At 42.2% G+C, this 17,435-nt stretch overlaps 1 long non-coding RNA gene across 1 annotated transcript in view; it reads left to right on the top strand.

Annotated features, from left to right (window-relative positions):
- The window catches only part of LOC131484920 (uncharacterized), a 73,909-nt gene that overhangs the window by 26,381 nt on the left and 30,093 nt on the right, over nt 1-17,435 (top strand). Inside the window, exons 7-8 of the long non-coding RNA XR_009248502.1 lie at nt 8,334-8,414; nt 10,463-10,505. This is a non-coding gene — a long non-coding RNA (uncharacterized LOC131484920). The remainder of the gene's footprint in view (nt 1-8,333; nt 8,415-10,462; nt 10,506-17,435) is intronic.

The raw sequence follows: 17,435 nt of genomic DNA, 5'->3' as shown, positions 1-17,435 counted from the left end.
TGATCTCGCGGTCTGTGGGTTCGAGCCCCGCGTCGGGCTCTGTGCTGACAGCCCGGAGCCTGGAACCTGTTTCAGATTCTGCGTCTCCCTCTCTCTCTGCTCCTCCCCTATTCACGCTCTGTCTTTCTCTGTCTCAAAATAAATAAACGTTAAAAAAAGAAAACGTCAGGGGAATTTATAAACACATCGGTGGAATGGCAGAGAGGCCCCAGAAAATAACTTAGGTATGTGGAGCTTGGTTTTTTGAAGGGATATCAACACCAGTGGGGAAAGATACCTTACAAACTCCATAATGTTGAGACAGCTGACTTTCGGCAAGGAAGGCAAAGGAGAATTAGATTATGACTTCACACCATACACAAGCAAATTCCAGACAAAAATGTGGAAAATGAAACTCTAGGAAGTGAAAAGAAACTACTAAGAAAAACATGTTTAAAAAAAAAAAACATAGAAAATAATTGAAAAAAATGTGGACTAGAGATAAAGAATGAATTTTTTTTTTTTTAAAGATCAAAAAGCACATTCTATTATGGAACAGCTAGATAATTTTGACTCCACAAGGCAAAATGCTCAATAAATTAAAATTTAAAAACAACCTATGGACAGGAGAGGGTATTTTTTGTGCCCAAGGGAAAGGATCAGTGTCCACAATAAATAAAAAATCCCTATGAAGGAATAAGAAAAATACAAAGAAAATACAGGGAAAAAATGTCAAAGGATACGAAAAACAAGTCACAGCAGAGAAGTGAGTGACCAATAAACACAAGAATGTTGAAAAGCTTTCCATTTTACTAGTTATTTGGCAAAATGCAAATTAAAATAGGGAACAACATCTTTTACCCTCTGTATGCAAAAAGTAAAGTCTGACACTTTTACGTATTGGTGAGCATGTGGACAAAGATAGCCAATCAACCACTGAAAGAAAAATAGACCTAATGTTCAGGCTGGTATGTTACTATTTTCCCCTTTTGTTTGTTTTGCATTGCATCCCAATCCTGGCACAGGACAAAGGCTGTAGGCAGGGCACATGACATGATTTTTGAATGAGTGAATGAATCCCCCCAAATAAACTAGGTATCCTCTCTTTCTCTGTTTGTGGACTGAATGTATGTGTTCCCCCCACCGCCCCAATTCAGATGCTGAAACTCTATCCCTCAATGTAATGCTATTAGGAGGTGGGGCCTTTGGAAGGTAATTAGGATTTGATGAGGTCATGAGGGTGGGAGCCCCCCTGAAGGGGATTAGTGCCCTTATAAGAGGAGACACCAGTGAGCTTGCTTTTCCTCTCCACTCTCCCACTTTGTGAGCTTCCAGGAAGCAGTTGACAGTCTATGACTAAGGAGAGGCTCTCACCAGAACAGACCATGTCGGTACCATGATCTCAGACTGCCTGCCTCCAGAACAGAGAGAAAAGAAAGGTCTGTTGTTTATAAACCACCCAGTCTATGGTACTTTGTTATAGAAGACAGAACAGACTAAGACACCTTCCTTGACACCTTATTTCATTTTGTTTGTATCTTTTTATGGCGCTTACGTTATTTTGCTTCTGTTAGAGTCATTTGTTAGTGTGTGTACTTGTCTTATTTTATTCTCCATTTTCATCCTTCCAGTGGCAAAAATTTTGAAGGCTGGCACTATTTTATATGTGACTTTTCTATTACTCGCAGCCTACTACCTTGGATATAATGGGTGCTCAATAAATATTTGTTAGATTTAATTCAATAGAGGTAAAAATCATGTCATCTTCTCTAGAAAAATGTGCTGGCCATGAGAACCATTGTTTACCAGTGAATCTCCTAGAACTTTCATGTATCAATTTTAAAGGGCTTTGTAGCCTATGAACACTACATGAGGTGGGCTAAAATCATTTTTAGCCCACCTCACATTTTAAGCTTTTCCTTCTGAGAGGAAAAAAAAAATCGCTAGATTTATTCATTTATTCTAGGAAGATTGTACTTAGAGGAGGAAACGAGGGTTATGGCAGCAATCCAAGCATCCTGAAAATGTGTTGGAATTCCCCCCAAATTGGATTTACCTTTCTTCACACCACTGATGCTCTCTTGGCATTTGAGATCACTAAAGACAATAGGATCTCCAAGTGATTTGGGGTTTCCTGGAGAGCGAGTTTTGGTTTAATTAGGTCCCACTGTATGAACTGCAGTTTGATTCACACTGGTGGAGAGGAGAAGGCATTCTCTCTCCTTGTTTCTTCCCCACACCTCCTCCTCCATGTCTTTCTAAACCACATCTCCTTTCCACCTATCTTTCCTTCTCATTGCTTGTCACCCTTCGTAGGCTGTTCAGTTACAACTTAGTTCCTTCTTTCTGTTAAATCTCTGCCTCTAAAGCCCATACCTGTTGTAGCTTCTCCTTGTCCGCACCAAGTGATCTTTCTCAGGGATGAGGAAGGAGGGCATTTAGTTTGGTACAGACGCATTCTGTAAGCCACCCTAGAAAGAACTATTGCTATTCAACGAGTGTTCTCTGGTGGTTTAGGACACGGGGAAAATTTAGCAACCCAGGATGCCTGGGCATCACTGGGCAGAAATAATTGCTAATTAGTATCCTACTAGCTTGGGAGCATTAATTGGCTTTGGGGGATCTGCTTTCTAGACCCAAAGTGTATTTTGTTCATTTTAGCTTGCTATATAGGATGAGGGAGGAATAACAATTACTGGAATAGTTTCATTTCAGTAATTCAACCTAATGAAGACTTGTCATTTGAATGATTATTCAGTAGTTGGTCCTTGTTTTTTCTGCCAAGGTTTTAGAAAAACAAGCTCAGATATTTCTCAAGCCTGAGAAAACACAGCCTTTCCTTTAAAATAATTTAGAGAAATTTATTTTATTCACGGATACAGGAATGCTCACAAAAGAATTGTCATCCTATGTGATTACGTAAGTAGAGAGAAAAGGAAAGAAGATATCTTTTGAAACATATCATTTTCATTTCAGAACACATCAAGCAATAATATAAAATAAAGTGCCTCAAATTGATATCTTTAATTTTCTCCTAGAAAGAAAATTTGTCAGCTATTTTATGATTTATTGAGGCTAAAGCCATACGTGAGGACAAGTTTTTATGATTAATTAAATAAAATTACTTGAGCATAATACTCATGATGATATTATCTTTGAATTAAAACTCACTTGAATAAGATTGATGACATTTTCAATCAGCAGATTAATTAAACTCTTTTGTTAATTACACATAAGTCAATATGTTTGGATTATGTATCAATCAATATGCTGAAGCAACATCCACTTACTTTGCTCTAGAAAACGGCTTTGCTGATATTTTTTTAGCAGCTTATTTTAGAAGTTAGCGTTCTTTCATTTTCTTTATACCAGAGGTCTCAATATTTAGCAAATTTAGATGTGAAAATAATTGTCACAACATTTTTTTTTTTTTTTTTTTTTTTGCTTTTTTTTTTTTTGTCTTTGCGAAAGTCTTTTTTTGGGCTGACTGAAATGAGCTGTTTTTTTTTGTTTAACATTCTGGGTTTTTTTCTAATTTTATTATTATCTTTTTATTTGAGAGTGAGAGAGTGTGCGAGTGGGGGAGAAGGGGGAGAGAGAGAGTCTCAAGCAGGTTCTACACCCAGTGCGGAGCCCAAGGAGGGGCTCGATCCCACGACCCTGCGATCATGACCTGATCATGACCTAAGCCAAAATCAAGAGTCTGAAGCTCAACCTACTGAGCCACCCAGGCGCCTCTGTGTTTAACGTCCTGAAGAACTGTTAACCTGTTTCTGTACCTTACTCTACCTTTGACAATTTCCACCCCTCGCCCTCCTGCCCAGTCCCATTACTAGAGCTTTAATTACCGATGACTTCCTATTTGTCTTTGTAGGTAGAGGTGGGCGGGGCTGGCGGAGGGGGGGAGCGGGAGGGTGACTAGTGCTTTGTGACACCGAGACACAGAAAGGTAGTTTACTTACCATCTTACAGAGCTTAGGAACCAGTGATAAGCCAACACACCGGTAACTGTTTTGAGTGCCTCTATGAAGCGCAGAAAAACTAAATGCTGTGGTTGGACAATCAACCCAGAGCCTCTTCTCCTCCTACAAGTTTCCAAGCATTTATTTTCTGTATTTTTATTCACTGGGCCAGATTCTTCTCTCAGTCTGGCAAGAGTTTACATGCTACAAATAGCTACCCTTGAATGAGTGGGAGTTTTCTAGGCTCTCAGAGAAGCCAATTTGGGGCTGTTATTTAGCTCCCGTCAAAGCCTCGCTGAGACAACTGATATTTGAGAAATAGAGTTTATAGATGTACAGTTTCCTATGTGGGCTAAGCTATATCCTTGATCACCAGAAAGCTCTAAATGTGGTGCTCATTAGTTTACCCTTTCCCAGTGGAAGTTCTTTCATGAATCATGTTTTAGTGCTAGGTCTTTATCTTTTTTTTTTTTTTTTTTTTTAAAGCATTTAATACTGGAAACAGTGAAGTGAAGAATATTTCTGAAGCTTCTGTAAAAACTGCTTAAAGATACTGCCCATTATGTTGTTCAATGTTCCTTGCGCAAGAACTCATGTGATGAATTCCTTTGAAAATTTATTACCAGGAAAAAGTTTGTCTCTACTGAAGAAGTGAAAGTTTTGCTTTTTTTCAGACAACGAACGCCATATCCTTTATTGTTTCTCTTTGTGCATTGGCTGTCAGGAAGCTCAGAATTAAAGTAAATGCTGTGTCATTAGAAGAGAGAGTAAGAAATACCAAGCAGTTTCCAGGAGGAGCATAGGAGTGAATCTTTGTATTCCTGTTATCTGTTCACTTGCTGATGCAATGGACATTTACTAAAGGGCCACTGTGTTCCAGACACCATGCCAAAGGTTGGGGAGAAGACCACCGTCCTTACCTGAAACGGATTATGGTCTGGGAGGGGGACAAGATATATACACGAATGAATCTGCCAATGGGCTGCAGGAGGTAAATAAGGGAGCGGTTAGTTCTGCGAGGAGACAGGAAAGGTCCCCCAGATGAATTATGAAGAAAAAAAAATCGCTGGGTAGACATGGTCAGGGTAGGGCACAAAGCTCAAAAGGGAAAAGCAGCGAAGCAGCCACAGCAGTGTGTGAGGGGAGGGTTAAGAAATGACGGCAGAGACATGGGTAAAACCCAAATGTCAAAGCCTTCTGTGACTCACCTGGAAGTCTGTGCTTTGTCCTCAGGGGGAATGTAGATTTGTAAAAGTATTTTTTTTTTTCAGTTTATTTATTTGGAGAGGGGGTTGGGGGAGTGCACAAGCAGGTGAGGGGCAGAGAGAAGGAGACACGGAATCCCAAGCAGGCTCCTGGCATCTGCTCAGAGACGGATGAGGGGCTTGGAGCCGAGCTCAATCATCACCTGAGCCAAGATCAGGAATCTCTGGCTCAACCGACTGAGGCACCCAGGTGCTCCGATTTGTAAAAGTAGTTTAAGCCACGTGATCAGATTTGCATTTGAGACCGCCTTCTGGCAACCTAGCAGGAGATTTGGGAAGGGGGCCAGATGAGAAGCAGAGGGCCTGAGCCGATGGGGGGAGGCTGGTGGAATGCACAGGAGCTACAGGGGAGGAACCGGGCTGAGGCTGGGGCATGAGGAGAAGCAGCAGCGAGGACCACAAGCCAGGTTTCTGGCTCCGGAGACTAGGGATGAAGGTGAAAGGAAGGGAAACAGCTGCAACCGCTTGGGCTGGGATATTCCGCTCTGGTTGTCTGGAGCTGCGGGGCCTGGGAGGGCTATGAGGGCCGCTGCTGCTCCTGAGTCAGAGGTAAGGTTCTGCCCCGCAGGAGGGAAGTCCCACCTCTGAACCGTTGATGGAGCTCTGGGAGTTGTTTCCGCCCTGGAGACAGGCAGAGTCCTCGATCCAGCAGATCCCTCGAGGAGTGGAAAGTGTGAGGATAAGAAAGGGCGAGGCGGCGGGGGCGGGCAGAAATACTGGTGTCCTTCGTGGAGGCTTGGGAGGCTCGGGCAGACAGAAAGGGAGGCCCCGGGGGTGGGGGGGTGGGGGGCAATTGTGTAGGCCTAGGCACCCCGCCCTCCCGTGGTCAGTCTGGGAGGTTCATCCACTGGCACACTAGGAAATCCAAAGCTCAGCTCCTGCTCTTCCACCCTCCTCCCCACATCACCCCCTTCTCTACTCTCCCCTTGAAGCAGAAACCTACCCCTTTCCGAAGCCAGATCCTCAGTGTCACCCTTGAGGCCTTAAGCACCCCCCCCCCCAACACTTACAGGGAACGTTCAGTTTCTTATTAAGCCCTTCCTTTGTCTCCCGCCCACCCTCGCCCCAGTCACTGCCTTAGTTCAAGCTTCTGACACTTTAAAAAACAATTTTTTTTTTGCTTTTATTTATTTTTGAGAGACGGTGTGAGCAGGGGAGGGGCAGAGAGAGAGGGAGACACAGAATCAGAGAAGCAGGCTGCAGGTTCCGAGCTGTCAGCACAGAGCCCCAGGCGGGGCTCGAACCCCGGAACCGCGAGATCATGACCTGAGCCGAAGTCGGACACTCAACTGAGCCACCCGAGCACCCCCAAGCTTTTGACACTTTTGGCATGGGTTGTGGCAGTGGTTCCCAGTGGATCTTGCCTCCCTCTAGTCTAGCTCTCAAATTTGTTCTCGTCACTTCCATGCTAAAAATAATACAGTGGACTCCCATTTCCTGCCTGACCAAGTCCAAAGCCTTAGCTTGATATACAAGAGCTATTTAAACAGTGCAGTGTAAGCAGCCATCTTGCCGTCATTCTTTTGCATATGCACAGTGCAAAGTACAAAGAAGTCTCCGGAGCCCTTGGCCACATTCCTCCCGCTCAACCTTTCCTTAATCGGGGATGACAATGGACAGTCCACCCATCCAAGTTCAGGAGCAGAAAACGGCGCCATGTTTTGTGGAGTTGTGAAATCTACCGCTACCTTTCCATCTTTGGGAAATTTCCTGATACTGAACTGCAGTATATTTTCTCTTATCCCTACACTTTTGTACCTGCCATTTCTTTTGCCTGCAACGACTTTCCCTTCTTCATTTGGATAGATTTATTCAAGAAAGAATACAGAAGTAGTGAATTCTGTACAAGAAGGGATGTTTTGTCCAGGTGATAGTTAATCCAAAGGTTGTTTTCTTTCTCTACCTGGTCCCATCCAAGCCAGGATTTATAAAATCCTTCCCATGGCTATAGTGCAGTTCAAAGAGACAGAAAGAGAGATCAGAACAAAGAACAAAAAGTCACCTCTGGGTAACTATTAGAGGTAGCCACTGTTTGTAGAGAGTGCACTTTAGAGGAACCCAAATCTCCTCAGAAATAAGCTTGATGACTTAACAATAAATTTTGAACAATTGTGGACTGAGAAACTGAAAGTTCTCTGTTATTTGAAAGAAAGCCGTGATACAGTGAAGCGTCCTTTGCAGAGCACAGGGGTTTCAGATGTAGAATTTTTGTGAAGATGAAGAATTTGGTGCAAATAATGTAGCTCCAGGGCAGAGGAAAAAGAGCATGTGCCCTGAATCCAGAGAGACGTTTCTCTTAGCAATATTTGGCTAAAAGTTTTGCCGATTCTGAGGTGAGGGAGAACGAATAGTTTGCTGTGTGTTTTCATGCCTTTATAACTGTTTAATAATCCATATACAATCAACTTCAAAGTAAGCATTGATCTAGTCATTCTCAGCTGGGGAAGCAAATATTATAAACTTGAAACCCTTGGTTAAAATTAAGAGCAACTATCAGTCATCATGCTGTTTGATAAGCCCAGGAAGAAAAGAATCCTACATGTCAAATGCTTTGAATTTTGAAAGTGCTTCACGGATGAGATAAGGATATTTACATTCTGTGACCACAACTACAGAGCTAGCGAACAACGCAGGTAAGAGAACAGACTAGGAGGGGAAGGGCAGTATTGAAATTTAAGTTTATGCAGGCAGGCTTTGTCTGCTAATAAGTTTATGGGAAAGGAGCTGGAAGCTTCTGCCTCAGATTCAGTAACTATAAATTTCTCCCCGAGATGGTCATTTAATGTTAACTACAAAATTGCTGCTTAATATTCATGGAGTGCAACCTTCCCCACTGCTGCACGTGCAAAATATTCTATTATTTCCTTAATTCATATTTGTTTTGTAGGAAATGGAATTTGCTTACTTCATTTGTAAATAGATGCAAACAGCATTTTGTTAATCTATGTAAAAATTGTTCTTGCGTTAGTTGGAAAATCCTTTTATCTCTGGACTTTTTTTTTTTTTTTTTTTTTTTGTAGGTTGCAGGTTACATACCTCCTTTAGCTGGTTTGGAACCAAAGACAACATGAGGGTTGGTTCCTATAACGCACTAACTTTAACTTATTGAGCATTTCCTATGTGCCAGGTGCTGTATTGAGTGCAATGCCCATCACCCTGTAATCTGGCTGTATGAATCCGAGTTCAGTCAAGGAAAGAGAGCAGCCATGTGAGTGTCATGGGATGAGGGGCTCGTTCGGGGTCGAGCTGAGGCTGGCTCATGAGCTCCTGAGAGCACTTGTGCACCTTTCTTCCCAACTCCATGTTCAATGACTTCATATCGATGGCTTGAAAAGTGGGAGTATTTGGACCACAGATATCAGCAAAAGCTGCAAATTGGGTTCTCCCTGGAAAGCAGGTTTATTACATACCTGTGCAAGGTGGGGAAGTGAAAGCCTGGGAGAGGGAGCTGGAGGGTTGGCGGTGTCATTTACCGGTTGTCCTGAAGCACTGGCCCAGAGAGGCAGTTCAGAGCTTGCAGTGAGATCTGGGAAACTAAGCACGTCCAGTCGCTGAAGGTGGATTGCAAGGGGAGGATTACTTGGAGAGGACCGAGGGGAGCTACAGCCTCTGTGTGGCACCTGCCTCTGTGGTTTGCAGCCAAGCATCTGGGGTGGGCTTGTGGCTGTGTTGATGAGCAGAAGCCGCCGTCCGGGGGACAAGCTAGGTGTGGAGCAGAGGGAAGTCAGCACCGGCTGGGATCCTTACTGCTGTGTCACCGACACCATGTCTGACTGCAGGGAAAGGTCTCCTGCCCTTCCCCTCTCTCCTGCTTCACTTCCGTCTCCCAAATTTTGGGCAGGTTTCTCTTTTGGCCAATCCTAACCTTGAGCCCTCTGGGAAACAGTTGTCATCACGGTTCCCAGCTTAACCAAGTTGACATGGCACAATCCCACACGCTTCCCCAACGGGGCGGTGAGACGGATATCATGCTCTCCATTTTCCAGAAAAGAAAACCAAGATCCAGTGAGGTTATACAAACATGTCCCTAGGTCTGTTAGATTCCAAAGCCTATCTTCATTACCATAGTACCCTGGGAGTGTGTTTATTCTCATTTTGTCTCTTTTGGCTGTTTGTAAAATAATGGCCCAAATCAAAGAATCCCTTCCCAAAAGTGCCACACGTAAGCATTTGTCATGGGTGAACCCATTTGACAATTATCATAAGTGTTCTAGTGCCCAGGATGACCAAGTAAGATGAGCATTTACAAAAAAATGTATGTTAACAGGGCTTACTCCAGTCTATGTTATGGTGTGTCTGGGCCTTAATTCTGGGGATACAAGGATGCTGGGATGGTGAGATAGGATGTCTGCCATCAAGGAGCACACTGTCTAAGAAAAATAGAGCAGTAATTTTAGTTCCAGACCATTTTATGTACTTTTCCAGATTTACTCAGCCCCACCTGCCCTCTTGGCCTTAGATGGTTGCTCGGTGGACGGCCTGGCCAACACTGCCATAGTCTGAATGCTACCGCCACCACCTGGGCTCAGCATGGGTTTCATTTTGTCCACCGGAGTGGGGGCCTTCTGGCTTCTCGGCTCAGATCTGACCTGACCAAACACACAAGGCCTGTGACTTCCCTGGCACTTCTGGGCTCAGAGGTAGCCGTGCATCATTGGCTCTGGCCTGGGCTTCTCCAGCGGCTTCCCGGAGGGACCGGATGTCATAACTCAGAAGTGAGTGGGGAGGTGACACATTGGGGCGGGGGGGGGGGTGACCTTTGAGGAATGGTAGACAAGAGTTGGAGGATCCTGGCTGATATATCCTCCTTTCCTGTCCGCGTGGACTGTTCCAGGTATAGTGGTTCCACACAGCTGACTAGGAGGGGTGGAGAGTCATGTGATTGAATAGCTGACTATGTTTTCCAGGAAGATGTGGCCAGCTCAGTAATCCACCACTTTGTTTATGCCTGTCCTCCTTCCCTTCCTCTCTCCCCTTCTCCCTCATGGTCGCTTCCCTGGAATTGCACCTCTGCAAAACGTTGGCCTCTCATCTTTGCCTCAGACTCATCTCTAGGGAGCCTAGGCAAAGATAATTACCTAAAGGTAAACAAATGCTAAAAAAAAAATTATAATAATGGCATGTATAAAATACTATTGGAGAGGGTTGCTAAAAATATAAAATGTATACATATATAATATATATATATATATATGTATATATGCAAAGCCCAAACCTTTCATACCTAACTCATTAATTTCTGAAATTAATTCCTAGGTGTTCCACACGCCGTGACGTGACAATATATCGTGATCCTCAGGTAACGTGTTTGCATTCTAAAAGAGATCTCATTAAGTCAAAAGGATGAGTAGTATGTGTACTTCATACTGCATAGTGGGGTAGACGTGAAGGAGGAAGGAGACTCTCAAATCACAGCCCATCGGGCGCGGTCCACTTTCTCCCAACATGATAATCTTATGAGTAAGACTTGCCACAGTAGAGATGTGACTTTATGTTCTAACAGGTGTTAAAATTCCTTGAATTACCAATATTGGCAAGGAAACAACTACACATTGACTTCAATGGCGCTAATGGGTGCCTTCTTTAAGAAAGATACTTATTATTATTATTACAAGACTATTTAAAAAAACCCACTTCATCCAGAAGATCTGTAGTCCAATTGTATTAATCCCACTGCAAAGGCACAGGGAGATTCTGTTGAAATTAATAGAAAATGGCAAAATAATACTTTATGTTAATGATTAATATATTAGGAAAGTTTAAAAAGCATATTTCTAGACTCAGTCTCTGGAATGAGTCTATGAACATGCATATGCTCATATTTTTCAATGTGATTGTTTGGCAACTGCAGAATGGGTAAATTAGCTTCCTTTATTAAATGAGAAGAAGTCTCCCAAATTGACTTTGGGAACTAAATCCCAAACTGCAAATAATTGAAAATAAAGGTTAAAAATGAATACGCTGATACAGCAGTCTCCTAGAACAGAGCGCATCATCACTATACAATTATAACTGGGTTTTCCAAGTGGAAGATTAAAAGAGAAACTCAGTTTTGACATGCTAGCCAAAAGGATTTTTAGCAGAACCTTGTGGTAAAAATAAGGGCAAAGGTAAAATGGTGTGTTTACCCTAAAGCATCTGAAAATCTTCACAGTAATTAGAAAAAGGGATTTTTTTTTCCCTATCAAGTTTTCATCTTCTCTCTTCTTGCTTAGAGACAGAATCATCTCGATGGAAAATTAGCAGTCACAGAGCAGTGTTCAATTTCACTAAATTATGGCACAATTCTGGTGCTGTATGTTATGAGGAGCCTTTAATGCCATTGCTGGAGGACAATCAGAGATTTTTCCAGTTCTTGGTAGTTGAATTGCAAAGGAGAATATTAATAAGATAAAATCCTGGGATGGGAAAATCTTTCAACTCTGAAATTCTATGCCTGGAAGAATCGTAAGATAGCATTTTCTCATAAAGTACCTTTGCTTTGGAAGATCCACAATCCTGATTATTATTCAAACCTAATTTCAGCTCAGAAAACTTAAGTAAAAGACAATCTTCAAGTTCTGAGGATTATAAAAGATGACAGGAAGTATGTACTTTTGATCAAAAATGCACCAGGGGCAACCGCTGCCCACCAAAAGACAGCTCAGAGAGGCTGTCAGTCAGAATAACAGGGATGCAAGTCAGAGCAAATCACCGTGTCAGACTCCCGGGCAATGAAACCATTACTCCTTAAATGCTGGGCAGTTAGGAAATGTTGCTGTACCGTGAAAATGACATTATGACATTCTCGGTTTGTTATTTCTCTTTAGTTTTCATTTAACATTTATGTACTTGAAAAGGCAACCAAATTACACGTTGTCCTGATTAGGGTTTGAAACCTAGCGTAATGTTCATCTCATTTTTCAACAAATATTTATCGAGTGCCTGCTATTTACCAGGCCCTGTGCTAGGTCCTGGGGCTCACAAAATGATTGGATCTTGATTCCTATTGTGTAGTAGCTTACGGTCCAGTGGGATAGGAGAGTTGGAGGTATACTTGGAGATCATCTAATTTTATAGCTCAGAACCCTTGGGCCCCAAGAGAGTTAGGGACCTATTAAAGGCCACCTGGCTTGTTGGAAACAGAGGTGAGATGATTCATGGCCTCTGATTTCCACAACAGAGCTGTTTCGAATTCTTTTTTCATTTATTTACTCATTAAAACATATTCATCGAGTGTGTACTCTGGGCCATTTATGTTCTCCCCCTCCTGGAGGTTACAATTTTATCAGGGAAGGTGAATATCAAAATGGTGAAGAATGTACAAATTCCTTAAGCTATAACTTTAATGTATAAATAATGTCACTTAATATTCTAGTAAGTAAATTTACACAGTATTTCAATCATTCCCCGCTACTGATGGCAGAATATTTAACATGATCAGTCTCAGGTGAATCCTATTTTTTTTTTTTTCCATTCTTTCCTTCTCCTCATGGTTGATATTAAGTTGCCCTTAGAACTTACGGATTGTTGTGGGCCCCATCTGGTCCCAGATCGTCATTAACCAATGCGGGCAAGAGATGTCTGATTATCCCCATCCTTGATCCTCTTGATCAATCCTTTTGGCGTTTACTGAGATACCCATCAACACCTCTGGTCTACACTGCCTGGATTCCAGCAGTGAAGTTTCAGAAGACTCTGTCTTCTCTTCCGCAAAAATTTTTTAAAACATTGTTTTTAATATCCTCTTAGACTGGAAAATTCACTCCTATCTTGCCTTTTTCTGAATTTTTTGCCTAAGTCATAAGTATTATGCCTCTAAGTTCTTTAGGGCTTTTGTCTTTTGATAGTCAAATGCCAGGATATTTAGGTTCCAAATTTAATTCCTTTAAGCCATCATCATCATAGAAACGATTGTTGAAAAACTACTTTGAAACTCAAAAACTAATTGACCCCTTTCTCTTTTAGCATCCTAGTCTGAGGGCAGTGGTAAGAGTAGGGTAGTATGCTGGTTACTTATTGCTCAAAACAAAAATACTTGTTATGTCTCATGGTTTCTGTGGGTCAGGCATTCAGAGAGGGCGCAATGAGGACAAGTTATCTCTCTTCCTGTGTCTGGGGCCTCAGCTGAAAGTCATCAACATTGTGGGGCCGAGATCATCGTAAAGCTTATAAATGCAGTATCTGGAGGTTGCTGTTGGCTGGGGGCCTAGCTGGTGAGGTCAGCCGGAAGACCCTCACGTGGCCGCAGCATGTGCCATGGGCTTTATTAGAACATGGTGGCTGGGTTCCAGGGGCAAGAGGTGAGAGAGAGAGAGAGAGAGAGAGAGGCAGGCAGAAGCCATATTGCTCTTTATGGCAAGCCTCATCAGTCACAAGGCGTCCTTTCATTGGTTGAGGAAGTTACAAAGGTCCACCTGCATTCAAGGAGAAAGAACACTGATCCCACCTCTGGATGAGGAGGCTTGTCCATGCCACACTGTGAGCATATGGACATATATTGGTATGGCCATCTAGGGAAAACATAATCTGCCACAAAGGGGTTAGCAGAAAATACAGGGAATGAAAAACACTGGGTAACGCAGCACAATATTATTTTGTCCCATTTGGTCTGCAGCTGATGGCCATCAACCACGTGTTCAGATGTGGCCAAAAGGAAGGAAAGCGTGTATTGATGGAGAATCAAAGTGTGTGTGATTGGTTCTTTGAAAAAATGTCTCAGAATATTCGTGTCCAGCTATTTTTGTCCCACTAGGGAGTGCGGTTTCTAGCTATTTGTGTCCCACTGAGGAGCGAGCTTTGCCGTACCATTCGCAAACCAGTTGTGATTATCACTAAAGGCCCTCCTTCTGTGGGTTACCCTCTCACTACTTTCCCCAGGGACTGAGTGTGTTTATGTTGGATTTCCCCACTCCTATCACCAATTCCTGCCCGTTCCCCCTTCTTTCCTTTTCTATATAATAATCTAATGGTTCAGCCTTTTGCTGGGGGAATTAATTGGGTTATCATGTCCTTAACTAATAATAGCTTTTTTTTTTCCCCATGAATTTTAACAGCTGCCTAATTGAAGTATCCAAATGGAATAACTAATAATGAGAAACTTAGGCTTTTAAAGCCTGACTGCAGGGCTCAAGGATGAGACCAGGGCGGGCTGGGCAGAGCAGCTCAATAGCTCCTAATCATGCCATGCAGATGCCCATCTGTGTGGCCTGCACCCAGGGCTGACCTGCTTTCAGGAAGCTTAATTAGCAGGATGAGAAGAATTGCCTCCTTTCCATGCTTGGGTGAAGGCGTTGATCTAGCAGAATAGTAGAGCCTAGCTACTCTCCTCTTTATTAGTATATATATTTTAAATGAAATAATGTTATTATTTTACTCTGGTCATAAAATGAATTCTTGCCTACTTTCAAAAAGCTACACATTTCTGGAATTGCAGAGAAAAAAGAAAAACTGTGTGAAAACTTACCATCCGGATTTAAGTCTTATAACATTTTGGGAAATGTTCTTCCATATATTTCTGTATGTGTGGTTACCTAGAGCTATACTTATACATGACTTTGTTTACATATCATACTATACGTCCTGTTCTGTATCCTGTTTTGTTTTGTGTTCATTCAATAATAGTTATTTTTTCCATGTCAATTAATATAGATCCGCATCATCATTTTTATTGACTGCACAATATCCCTCTGTGAGACATACCATAAGTTATTTAACTAATTCTATTGAACAACACTTAACGCCTATTGCAATTTTTGGATATTATAATCAATGCTCTGAAGAACTTTCTTGTACATCCATTTTTATGTACTTGTTCAAAAATCTCTTTGGGATAGTTTCCTATGCAGGGAAATTACTAGGAGTTTTTTTGTGGTTTTTTTTGTGTTTTTTTTTTTTTTTTAAGAGACAGTAGGAAGCTGTGGGGGGGAAAGAAATCTGAGTGAGCAGCCTAGTTCCAGAGAATTTGTGAAAAAAATATACATAAAAGGCTCTATTGAGTTAGGAGACTGATTTAGACAGCTCAGAATGCAAATTAAAAAAAAAAAACCTTCAAGAAAATCTTGTAGCCTAGAGTGGAAGATAGACCCTTACACAAATTCCCAGGAGAGGCATGAACAAAGTACCATGGCAAAGATAAAAAAAAAAGGGGGGGGGAGGGAGGTATTAAATCTGAGCAAGAGAAGTGGGGGAAGAATTAGAAGAGAAAACAAGTAGGCTGGGCCTGTGGTTGGGAAGGAGTTGAAGACATGAATCCATTAGTTTACTCAGGCTGCCATAACAAATACCAGAGACCAAGTGCATTAAACAACAGAAATTTGTCATTTCATAGTTCTGGAGACTGGAAGTCCAAGATCAAGGTATTAGTAGGGTTGGTTCTTTCTGAGGGTCATGATGAAAAATTCTGTTCCAGGCCATCTCCTTGGCTTATAGATGACTGTTATCTCCCTATGCCTTCATATCTTCTTCCCTCTATTAAGAGTCTATCATGAAATTTCCGCTTCTTATGAGGACACCAGTCAAATGAAATTAGTGCCCATCTTAATGACCTCATTTTAACTTAATTACCTCTTTTAAAGACCCTGTCTCCAAATATAGTCACGTTCTGAGGGACTCGGGGTTAAGAGTTCAACCTCTGAATTTTGGGGGTGACATAATTCAGCCCATAATAGCAAAAGAATGGAGAAATGCTTGTATAAAAGCCCAGAGTCAGGCAAGGGTGCTGTGGTTGTGGGAGACTGAGGAAGCTGTAAGCTAGGTGGAGAAGGTCTGGGGGCTGGGATTGAAAAAAGAGAAGAGTGGTGGAAGGCATGTCTGTGCTGGGAGGCAGTCTTGTAAAAATCCCTGAGAAAGGTGGGCTTTATTCTGCAGTGGGTGGGGAATCATGGGTAATTCTAAGGAGTGACATGATCAGGTTTGTCCTTCATTTAGATGTTGCTGTCAGAATACCAGGTATTGGTATGTATGTGGAACATCTGGAACCCTCATGCACAGTTGGTGGGAATGTAAAATGGAACTATTTTTGGAAAATAGTTTCGTACATGTACCATATGAACCAGTATTCCTCTCCTAGGTATCTATCCAAAAGAAAGGGGAGCATGTCTAGACAATGATTTGTACATGGATGTTAATAACAGCTTTATTTGCAGTTGCCCCCAACTGGAAACAATTCAAATGTCTATCAACAGGTGAATGGCTGAAGAAATTGTGGTATATCCATTCAGTATAATACCACTAAGTAATATAAAAGAAAGAACCATTGATACAACAATGTGGATAAATATCAAAATAATTATGCTAAGTGAAAGCATCCAGCACTCCCTCCCCCCAAAAGACCCTCAAGTACGTACTGTGTGATTCCATTCATATAAGATTCTAGAAAATATAAACTAATCTGGGAATGAGGGTTGGGGCAGCTGGGGCAGGGGTGGGAAGGAGAGATTGCAAAGGTGCATGAAGGAACTTTTGGGAGTGATAGAATTGTTCGTTATCTTGATTGCAGTGATGGTTTCTTGGTTGTATACAGATGTCGAAAGTCATCAAATTATACAAGTACAGGCAACTTACTGTATGTCAATCATACCTCAATAAAAAACACCAAGCCAACACAAGGGAAACAAAACCAGAATCAACAAGAAAGGAAGTCTGTAGGGTGGATAAAAAAAAAAAGAAATTATAACATAACCTTGAGGAAGGGAGACCAGTTAGGAGATGACTATAGACTTTCGAGAGATTATAGGAATCTGAATGAGTCTGGGTAGGGGTGCCCGCTTGGCTTTGCTCTGCTTTTGTTCTGGGACATATGGTTTTAGGAACTGAAGTGCTGTGGGCTGCAGAAGGATGCTTTGAACTTGTGTGATAGTGGAGGACACCAGCCTTTCTTCATCTCAGTCTCCACTATAGGTTAGGCATAATTTTAGACATTTGTAGTAGTGGTGAATAAGACAAATATCTTCTGGGCTCTAAAGGCTACCATGCTAGTAGGAGACCAAAAAATACTATGTCAGGTTTACTGCTATGAAGAAAAAGCAGGGTAAGGGGCCAATTAATGGATGGGCATTGGGTATGAGAACCATTCCAGTGAGGTATTTAATAAAGGCCCCCCCCCAGAATGGTGAGTTCAGGTCTTCATGAAGCGGTGAAAGAGGTTAGTTGAGATCAGGGACAAGTATCCTAGGCTGGGAGACAGGCAAGCGCAAAGGTCTTGAGGTGGCAATGGAAGTGGCTTGTCAAGGAGAAGGCTGGAAAGAGT

The sequence above is a fragment of the Neofelis nebulosa genome, chromosome 1 (genome assembly GCF_028018385.1).
Source record: "Neofelis nebulosa isolate mNeoNeb1 chromosome 1, mNeoNeb1.pri, whole genome shotgun sequence".
In the NCBI taxonomy this organism is placed as follows: Eukaryota; Metazoa; Chordata; class Mammalia; order Carnivora; family Felidae; genus Neofelis; species Neofelis nebulosa.
Note: the sequence above shows the minus strand (reverse complement) of the source record. Positions and strands in the feature narration are given on the sequence as shown.